At 37.7% G+C, this 11,319-nt stretch overlaps 1 long non-coding RNA gene across 1 annotated transcript in view; it reads left to right on the top strand.

Moving 5' to 3' along the window:
• The first annotated feature begins 317 nt into the window (after window positions 1-317).
• LOC138391730 (uncharacterized) overlaps window positions 318-11,319 on the top strand; it is an 84,373-nt gene continuing 73,371 nt past the window's right edge. The window contains exons 1-2 of the long non-coding RNA XR_011234853.1: window positions 318-429; window positions 532-586. This is a non-coding gene — a long non-coding RNA (uncharacterized lncRNA). The remainder of the gene's footprint in view (window positions 430-531; window positions 587-11,319) is intronic.

Here is an 11,319-nt window from a genome sequence, read left to right as displayed (position 1 = left end):
GGCTATGAAATGTCATCGAAGTTGGTAGACCAGTAATTCTTACTTGAAAAGGACAAAGAAAAAAAAAAAAACATCTTTCTTCTTCAAACCATGGAAGGAGGGATTGTTCCCCTTCATCCTTTTACTTGGTTTAATTTCTTTAGTAAAAGACCAATATATTGCAAGAGAGGCAAAGACAGGGCGTCCTGCCATTACAAATTTTCCAAAGTCTCTATTGCAAAATATGATAATATGTTATTAATCAATCTTTGCTTATTTTAACAAGGTAGTTTTCCTCTGCAGGGGGTGTTCAGACTGTGTGGAGAAAATCCTTCAGAACCTCCCCCACGAAGGTTGCAAATGCAAATAATAGCCCACATTTGTGGAGTTTCCTTCTTGGCCGGCTGAAAATTCCCCCAGGCTTGGGAGAGCATGAAGTCTTTAGAGCAGGTGTCAACAGTGATTTATTATAAAGCTGAGTTAATTCTCCTTCAATTTAAAAGCCTTGCATACGACATAATCACTTTCTCCCCCCCCCCCCCCCCCCCACAGAGGGAACTGCTTACTCCATGATTCTCAAGACGCCTTCATCCAGACACTGGCCATGGTAAGATTTCCACTGTTTTCTTTGGAAATTTCTGTTGCGGGGGATGGGGCATGAAGTAGAATTAGTCAAGTATGGTTCTCACCCAAGAAAGCTTCGATATGGAAAGAAAAAACAAAAAAAAAAAACCAAGATGTGTGTCTGGGTGTGTGCATGCACACATGCATGTGTGTGTTCCGTGACTATATGAATATAACTCTGTGTGTGTCTCCAGGAAACTTAGGAAGGCGTCTCAGCAGCAGAGCAGGGAGAGGTCACCCATAAGCTCAGCCTTCTGTGGTGCTTACACTGGTTAGACCTCTGCCGTGTTGGGCTTGTGTTTTTGCTCCTGCCAGGCTCATACCCTGAACAGAGGGAATCTGGACAAGGTTCAGAGACAAGCCCATGTGGCTTCAAAGCTGGAAAGTAAGACCCCAAAGCAGCATTTAGGTAGGATCTCACGTGGAGAGAAGTGAGCTAACTGGAGCTCATGAAAACTTTAATCACTTGAACTTCTTAGACACCGGTGATCTCGTCTTCTCCAGTTTTTCTAGAGACATCAAATAAAAACCAAGGGTTTAAGCAGTCGTGGCTTAGTTGTTGGTATTGGGGGTGGTGGGTATTCCTAAACTGGTCTTTTTAGGATTGCAATCCTTGTATTACAAAAGCTTAATGATTATTCTCTGGACTATCATATTTAATCTGTGACAAGGCAAAAGTGATGATTTACCCCAATCCTTGCTCTGCACCACTTAAGATACTCAGCATTTAACCTGCTTCCATCCTGATCCATTTGAGATTTATTCAACTTTTTATTTAAAGATATCTATGTTTAGAAATAAGAGAGATTTTCTTCTCTACCTGTTTCAATAGCATTCATTCAAAGGCAAGGGTTTTTTTTCTTTTTCCTTCTTAAAACGCTTTGATTTTTCAGCATCGCCTGACTGCTTCATCTCAGAAGAAAATATCAATATGAAAAAATATTGGCATCTCTGATACTGATAAAATTTTATAAACATTTAAGGCATTTTTAACAAACAAAAAGAAAGCCATTGAAAGCTTAGGAAAGTGATAGGAAGTTGAAGAAAGCATATCACTGCCTCAAGCCAGCAGTGTTACCGTGTATATTGACATCCTTAAACGGAAATATCATAAATATAAATTTTAAGCTAAGAGTGCGTCTAAGGCAGGGATTTTCAGCCTCAGCACTAATGATTATTTGGGCTGAATCATTTTGTGTTGCGGAGGGGACTGTCCTCTGAACTGTGGCCTCCAATCGCAGATGACAATAGTTTATTTTCACCTCATCTATGCTCCACGCCTTCACCTCCCTCACCAGGTTGTGACAACCACAGATGTCTCCGGACGTGGCCTTTTGTGAAGAAAAATAGCCCCCAGTAGAGAACCAGGGATCTGAAGAGACAACAATTAACTACTCTGAGATTGTAACTAAAGTAAAATAGAACATTTGGGGCTTTAGGTCATGATAATATTTTTGGCCTCGAATCCCTTGCATCAGTAGTTATAGTTATTATTAGTATTTGTAAGTGCAACAAAGAACCCCCAAGAATCTGAACATGAAAGAACAGGACTTTCCTCAGAGAGTTAGACCCTAATATGAGTGCATAGACACAGCTGTTATGTTTCCATCTTTCCCAACAGAAAGCCCTTAGCAATTCTCTGTTAAATCAGAGCCTAACTTAGAACCTGGAAAGAAGTTCCTAAATTCTGAAAACTCACTTAACATTATTTCTTACACATGTTGCATCTGGATATTCATAGGAGTGTGTTGTGTACAAAAAATCCATTGGGAGCATCTTTTAAACTTCTACACGTGGGCCAATCTCAGGCTGACAATAGGCTCTGCCAAGAAAATCGACTTTAAACATCACATACAGTGTTCCTGGCATGAACCTGCCTCATCAAGAATTTTTCTCCATCTTCATTCTCCACCTGATTTCCCTTCATTCTCAGCTTAAATGTCTGCTCCATCAGAAATTGTTCTGTTAATAAATTGAAACTTGCTCCTATTCATGTATTCGTTATATCTGAGAGTGACTCTCTTGCTCCCGTTCCCCTTGTTATGTAATTACATATCCCGATGTTGTCACTCATCCTGTATTTTCGTAGCCTTATTGATCCATAGCAATCACTTTTAATGCTACTTCTACCAGCTTTAAGGTTGACCTTTTACCATGTCCCTTTCCTGATGACTTGGGTCTGGGAAGTCCAAATATTCTCCTAACACCGTAACAACTTTGCAGCAGTAAATTTTAATCCTAGATTACAAAGAGCAATCGTCACTCATCACGACAATGATGAGATTCAGGGATTACAGTGAAACATATTGTATAGGTGCTGTCTTTATCAAGAATAAATAAATTTATGATCCGGAATGTATGAAGCATTTCTCTCCAAATACGTTGTATATCTTAGAAGAGCTCAGGCCTAATCATTGTGTTCCATAAAAAACAAACATTTTGGTGTATGTGTGCTCCTAGCATTGCTGCATCAGAAAGCACCACGGCTGAATGAGACAAGGGAAATGTTCCTCTTTCTCTAACGTTATAGCCAGAGACTTCCTAGTCATGTTTTGTAGTTGTCAGACATTTTCTATTTAAATCAAAGTTGCTTTTGTTATAAATAACAGAAAGCACTCATTCTAGCTTAAGCTAAAAAGGAAATGTGTTGGAAAGATGCAAGGGTGTTGCATTTAACCCAAAGACAGGAAGAATGAGAACTGGAAGAAGCCTTGCACATGGTAGATGCTCCTTCCCTGTGCTCAGACGGGTCTGTGCAGAACATCCTCTTTTGGTCCCCCTGATCTACTCTCTACCCTCCCCTCAACTGTCTCCCCTGGAGGATGATCTGCATGGATGCCGTCACATGGCTTTCTTGCCCTGTGGATTGTGGCTGGATACAGTGAATGGGGAGGCTTGGTAGAAGACTAGAAGGGAGGAGAAGAGCAAGTGTGGGGTATTTGGTGCCCTTCTGTAGGTTTGCCTCAGTCAATTACTTCTCTCAACCAAAGATCAGGTCTTCCCGATCCATATGCGGTTTCATATGATGAGTTATTGTCATCTCTCATTTCCCATTCCAGGAGCTGCTCCTCCCCTAACCTTTAGGCCTGGGAGTGTTATCAAATCCTGCTAACTAAACCCTCCTCAAGTTACCTGTATTTGAGTGTGGCATCTATTTTCTTCTTGGACCCTAACTGGTATGACCTCTTCTCTTCTTCTCTATCTCTGTGTCCACCCATTCTCCTTCTCCCTCTTCCTCTCCGTCTCCGTCTCCTTCTCCCTCTTCCTCTCCATCTCTCTCCCTCTTTTCCTTTCTCCATCTCTCCTCTCTCTTCCCACACATGGGGGAGAAAAAAATACCACTCTATCGCCTTCATATCTTTCTAGGTCTTGTGCCAATAGACTCAATTCTAATGGCCATAATTAGTATTTTTTAAATATCTCATGCCTTTTCTAAACTCTTAAATGTGTTATTTCATTTAATTCCAGCAATAAACCACAGGTTTTATTATCATGCAGTTTTATAGATGACGGCATTGAAGCCCAAAGAAATTGAATAATTTAACTGAGGTCACATAACTAGAGGTAGGATCTGAATTCTGAACTAGGCAGAGATATTTCAGAATATCTATTCTTTACTACCATTGTTGGCAGTGTGGTAGTTGGTCTGGACCATCTTGGCTCTAATGTCCAATATTGATTCACTCAACTTGAAAATGAGGGGTGGTGAGGGGGCAAGAAAACATTATTTGCTTTCTAATGAGCTGGGCCTTTGGGAGAAAATTTTCTGAATGGGGTACTAGGCAAGGCTGTAAAATTGACTACAACATTTCTTATATCTCACTAGCCTGACTGTGTTAACCATACCTTTTCATATCCCTTGAAAGAGTTCTCAGAGATACTTACAAAATATTAAAATTATTTAAATCTTCTTGCTATGTGTAGGCTATTGTCCTGGTACACCTTAACTCCTCTGAACTTCACTCAGAGCAGACTTGGAAAAAAAGGATGAAATATTATCTTTTTTCACTCTGAAGTGGACATTTGACAATGTCTCCTAATTGTACACTGTATTTCCCCCAATGAACTTCAGTTTAGGCACCTTTATCGGATAGACCACATGAGAAGTATGCAGGCTACTGGTACAACCGCTCTACCATTGACCACTAATGCTCTTGGTTACACCCAGCAGGAGAATAGGAACAAACTTAAAATTGTCTACAACATTTCATTGTCCTATTCTCAACTTATAATTTTATATCCAGATATTCTGGATACAGGTCAAAGCTATAAGATGTTATTTTTGACCCAAGTCGTAAATTTCATTCAGCATGTGTATTATAATACCATCATGAGAAGTACAATGTGATAAATTTGCTTTGATTTTTTAAAAAGTACAAGATGTACTTTCTTGATGATATATAAGAGGGTCATGTCTTAAGTTTCTTCTTCTTAAAATTTATACTTTTGTAATTCTATATAGCTTTAAGATTAATTGAATACATAGATCTACTGCTATGGAAAATAGAAAGAAAACCATGCTAGTCCATAAAAAAATGACATTATCTTACAGTTGTATTTCAGAAGTTGCTTTAGGGAGCAATGGGAATTATATTAGTGTTAGAAATAAAAACTCAAAATAAAAAACTCTAACAAAACACATATGCATCAACAATAAATTATCCACTTTTTTTCCCCCTTTTTGCTGTTTTCATATGTAATCAACATAATACTATCCCTATATTTGTCTCCTGGGGCATTAGCCCTTTAAGTACTAGAGAATATGTTTTGCATATCATTGTTTTCAGCACCTAGTATGATACCTCATACATAGTAGGTGGTCAATAAATATTTTTGAAATGAATAAATGAAGTGTAAATTCAAATGCACATATGTTATTTCTTCTATATGCATATCTTTAATTATTTCCTGCCCCAGTGATGATGGATATACTATAAAAGTTATAATACATAACATGAGGATACTTTATTAATTTCTCCATGTTGGTCAAAATCCAAGGTTTAGCTAAGAATGAGATGATGTGCAGTTGGGGATTTTTGCATTGTAACTCTAAAATGTTTGTTTTGGATCGGAACTTCAAGTCATGGTAAATGCAAGATTTCATGCTTATCAATAAGGGTTTTTCCCAAAATGTTGAAACTGTGCAGACTTGCTCTCTCAGCTCCTAAGAGAAGATAATTATATCAACTTATAACAAGATTAAAATGACATATATTAAAGTGTATTATAATGAGGACAATACTAAAATTTTAGCCACCAATAATTAACTTAAGATACTGGGCACAGAGTGGAAGGGATTTAGAGATGGTTACCCATGGTAATAGGAGTGAAAATTGGTGTGTGTGGGGGGGATTATTGTACCATATAAAAGGCAGGTCCTCTGTACTACTGGGACCTTGGCTGGAATAGTGGCCCATGCCAAGATTTTTAAGTAAAGAGGGCCACATGGTAGTTGAGTGAAATTTGATGTTTTGCTTAGTTGTCTCAGACATGTTTACTTTAGTAGAGGGTTATGGAAAGGTTGAATCAATAAACACTTTCTTTTCAGTCAGCAGACTTGCCATAGACATCAGTAGTCATGATTAAAATGAAGATTGTATTTCTACATGAATGGAGGAATTCCTTGTTTCCTCACAGAAAGTAAAATCCACTAGATGCTAAAGACTAATAATTGGGTACCCAGCCAGAGTCCTTGATATTTTTCATTTTATTCTACACATGACATTGTGAAGCTAGAAAATGACAGCTCAAAGAGTAAAGTTGTTTTCTAAACTTTACCGTCATTTTCAATAAGAAATAATAACTATATTGTGTAATTATTGTATGATTTACATCTAATAATCTAACACTAGATCAAAACAAAGCATGATGATTTCTATAATCTTATAGCCCTAGCTCACAAATAGATTTTTAGGTCTTTCATTCTAGTTTTGCCCTAATCTTTCCATACGGGGATCCTCTATAAAAAGAGCAAATTTAGTTCTCCATTATAGCATTGTCTTACCATGTGTCTCCAGGAAAAATAATGCAAAAAACAGACAAACAAACTAGGAATTAGGAGCCTGAAAAAGAGACATAAGAAATAGAAAACAAGATGAAATGAATAATTCTTTTTTGTGCAAATGCAACTATTAGGCAATGCAGATAAACAGGTCAAATGAAGCATATTTTCAAACCCTTCACTTTGCTATTCTCCCAAATTTACCTAATAAAAAATTCCTTTACGTAATCTTAATTCTGGAAGTCGTATATAAACACACGACAAGCTTAGAATATTCTTGTCTTCCGTTGGCAGGGATGGCTGCTATAATGCACACGCATAACAAAGCCACTAAACAGGGAAGTTGAAAATAATACGATTTTATGGTGTTTACAGTTTGTTTTTAAAGAATTTCACTTCCTATTATACCTTTGACATCTAGTCACCATTATCAGCCTGAGAGTTCCGTTTTCTGTAGACAAAAGCTTTTAGACATCTTCTTGGACATGGGCCAACTTGACTATAATAAGGTGTTTATTTAATTTCTTCTCCTGTTTTGCTTATTGGGTACCCGCAACATACAGGTGCACATCCAGTGCTATAGTTTTCCCTTTGTTCTTGAAATGGAAGGAAATGATGAGGAAGTACTTAGTGAATTAGAGAAGGCCCCAAAGCAGGTGGGGGAGCTGAGCCCTGACACCACGATTATCTTTGCCAGTGAAACCAAACTAGTTGAAATGATCTCTCCTGTGCTCCCGAGTCTGGTGGCAGTGACAGCAGGGGAACCTGGGTGTCCAGACCGAGGAAGAATTGCAGGCAGCTAATTCAGGATGTGCAGAAAATCCAACAGCTCTGTTCCAATGATACGAAGAACAGACCAGTATGTTGCTGAAAGAAATGTCCTAGCTACCGGGGCTGATGCTATCAGGAGAAGTTAAAAAAGATCCTGTGTTGCAGATTTGAAGTAGTATATTAAATCCATTGGAGGTAGATAAGTCAAGAATATACTTACAAATGATCCCATGATAATTTCTATAGTTATTTTTGTGTTTATTTTTACTTTTTACATTTAATTTCTCTAGTGTTGGTGACAAGTTGTGATAAACAATCAAGGTTTCAATCTAGTCTTTATTTTCACCTTCCCATTCTCTTTCCTCCATGTTTCTTAATGAACAAAGGTTGCGTTTTCTGAGAGGCTTGGAAAGTTGAGGATAATAAACCGGTTGAGGGGCTATAGAAGAAAACAATCTGGAAAGAGGAATGCACAAAGATGTTTATGACAGCCTGAGAGTGAAAAATTAGAAATGTTCTAAAGTGGAACTGCAGGCGATATGTCAAATAATGGCACAGTTAAACAGGGAAACACTATGTATCTGCTTAAAACGATGAGGCAGAACAGCATGCATTAACATGGGAATACACTGAGTTAGTCACGTGAATTGCTTTGTCAATAGGTCATTGGTGTATGTGGTACAATCAGGGGCTTGAAAAGAGCTTGTACAGGGGGAATTGCTTTCTAGCTTTTCCTGGGAACTCTGCTATTGCCACCATGAGAAAAGCTAGACTAGCTTAATGGATACTGAGACGTGGGGACCTGCCATCCCTAAACACTCCCCAGAGTGAAGCCACCTAACTTCATGGCAGCAGAGGAATCTCCCAGGGGGAGTCCTGTCCGAATTTCTGACCCATGGAAAAGTAAGCTAAATAAATGGCGGTTATTTTAAGCTACAGAACTTTGGGATGGTTTGTTATGCAGCAAAAGCTAAGGGATACTGTGTGTGTGAGTGTGTGCACACATGTTTCTGAAAGGGTATAAACCAAAATGTCCGCAGTGTTTTTGTTTTATCTTTGGAGGTGGGATTATGGGTGAATTTAACTCTTATTTATCTCTACTTTCTTCTCCTCCCACCAAATAATCATGGTTTATCCACGTAATTAAAAACAAATGAGTTTTTTTAAAAAAAACAAGGAAAAACTTAAAATTAAAACAATTTCTTTAGGTAAAGGAAGAACTAACCAATGATATGGTTGGTTGTTTTAAGTCCTTCCAAAATGCTGTATCTTGACAGTTCTATTAACTGACCAGATTACATGCCACTAAATGTTACTTTTAAAAGCATAGGAGGAAATATATGCAGAATGTAGAATGGTGCCACTTCAGTTTCTGTCTATGTCTAGGTCTCTTTGCTTCCTTTACATCAATGAGAAAATTAGGATGCCTAACACAAATGACATTTTGTAAGTGTCAATGCTCCTATTTCTCATGCTTTTGTTTTATCAATCATTTATATAAACACAAAACAAAAGTGAGAAGGAGTGAAGATGAAAAACACTTTGATACCAGCATGATAACAGAGGTGCCTGGAGAAGGTAATGGAACCCAGGTGTTGGGTTGAGTGGTGAAGGAAATTTTCAGAAGCAGAAAGGACACTTGCCAGATAAGAACTGGGTGGACTTCTTTTACACCGGGGCTTGAAAATAGACTTAGAGCTTATTACACTCATCACATATTTCAAGGATGAGAAAGAATAAAGAAACCACAATCGAAACTTCAGGCGGCCTACCAGTGAACCACAAATATCTTCTGTGCAAATGTGTTCACTTTTATACTTTGCATAATCAGACTAAAAAATTTCCTGAAGATTTACCATATCATTCTTCGTGCCAACTTTCTTTTTACCTTGAATGTCCAATTGCTACTTTAGAGGCTCTATAATCAGCTCATTGGAGGAATATTCCATTCGCAAAAAAATTTTGAGCAGATTGCTTTGCTTTTGTCTGAGCCCTATCTTTGTAATACCCATGAGGCTAAATCTTCAATATATATCACATATTTAAACGATCTCTTTCAGAGCATAGGAATGCACTCTTACCAGATGCAGGGAGCTGAGTCATTTGAAAAAAAGACTGAGCCTAACAAAGAATATCCGATCACTATTGTGTGAATAAAAGAGCAGAAAGAAACCCCAGGCAGCAGGGCTGGTTTTCAATTCCTGTACGTAAGTCTCAAAATTATCTTTTCTTTTTTTCCTTTTGGTTATTAGGGCAGTACTTGGGGGTTGGAAGATGGGTTCATTGTGCCAACTACTGTACGCTGTTCTGTTGGGAGCATCTTGAAGACTTCATTGCATGTAGCTCTTATGTCACGGTGTTTTTCAAACAATTTGACATTTTAAGCCATCAGCTGCCTGGAAAGTTTTGCCTTCCAGATGCAATTTCTCTGAGCATTGGTTTCCATGTGATTGATTTCTGCTCCCTTCTCAAACTGGGGACCAAATTCAAATACCTCGCTGACCACACTGGCTGTATCTGAAACGCAATTGCCTATCAGGGTTTCACCCAGAGACCACCAAATCCAGCTTTCCACAAACTCACCTAGCCAGGCTAGTGGTGTCTGAAGGCTCTTCCCACACCAAAATACATTTTATTTTCTTTCTGGTACCAGGGTCTTCCAGTCCCTCTAAGACTGATCTTAACAGATCTATCTTCTTATGTTGGAACATCAACCTTTTAGTTATTTGTTTGATTTTTTTGAACATGGAAAATACTAACTTATTATAAGCAGACATTAGATTTCTAAAATCAGATACTTGTTTTCTGATGGTTTTCAAAGACATTCTATTTCTTATATTACATACCAATCAAAGTAATTTTACTTAGAACTAGGTAAATGACAAAGTAAAATTTACTCAGATACAAAATGGGAATAAAATGGTACCTACTGAAAATATATAGAGAAAATATAGATTATTGTTTGTTTGGAGCTGGGAATGGAAATGGCATTAGCTGTAAAAGGGCATGAGGGGTCTTCGTGGGGTGATGAAAATGTTCTAAAACTAGATTAGGGTGATGATTGCATAGCACAGTAAATTTGCTAAAAAGCACTAAATTGTACATAATGGGTAAATATTTAGGTGCATATGTTATATACCAATAAAATTATTTAAGAAAAGGGGAGTGCTATCTGCATAAGATTCTTTTGATAATTAAACAAAATTGTTTATGTAAAATGTCTCTTGGGCATTTTACATAAGTGCTCAATAATAGTAACCAAAACTACTACTATTAACGTCTAGAAAAGTCAACTTGTTTTCAAGTTTCCTTTTGCTCTTTGGTAACTATACTTACACACACACACACACACACACACACACACACATCCCTTGACCTCAGTATCTCATTCAGTTAGGTACCCCCAGAGTTGTATAAAACTCACTGTGACATGTCTCCCATGAGCGCTTGAAGTTGTTCTCAGCTGTCCCTTCTATTACCTGCTTTCTTCCCATACAGTCTACTTCTGTATGTCTATCCTTGAAATCAAAAGCCTTACCTTTCTTCCTTTTAAAACAAATCTTATTTCTCTGAGAATTATGCTTTATTTCTGCTAGACTCATTCTCCATTTTACCAATATCCCGATCCACAAGATGAGTGGGCCCTCAAAGTTATTTTTTCACACTCAAACCCTTAAAGATTTCTATAGCTTTGAATTCCACAAATGTGAAACTGGATTTCTATCCAGTTCCTCCACTCCAATTCGTATTAACTTATTGTTTCTCTCCAAACACCTCAGGATTATCTTTGCCCTCTTCTTTGCTCCCAGCTTATAGAAAATTTCAGAAACCCATTACATTTGCTCTTGAATGATTCTATGTCCCCCGTTTCCCTCCCTCTTCCCACTGTAGTCTTTAAATATCTTACGTAAGGATTATAGTGAGAAAAAAAACACTAAATTAAT

The sequence above is a fragment of the Eulemur rufifrons genome, chromosome 9, assembly GCF_041146395.1.
Source record: "Eulemur rufifrons isolate Redbay chromosome 9, OSU_ERuf_1, whole genome shotgun sequence".
NCBI classification, from domain to species: Eukaryota; Metazoa; Chordata; class Mammalia; order Primates; family Lemuridae; genus Eulemur; species Eulemur rufifrons.
The sequence above is the reverse complement of the archived record's forward strand: the minus strand, read 5'-3'. Positions and strand labels throughout refer to the sequence as shown.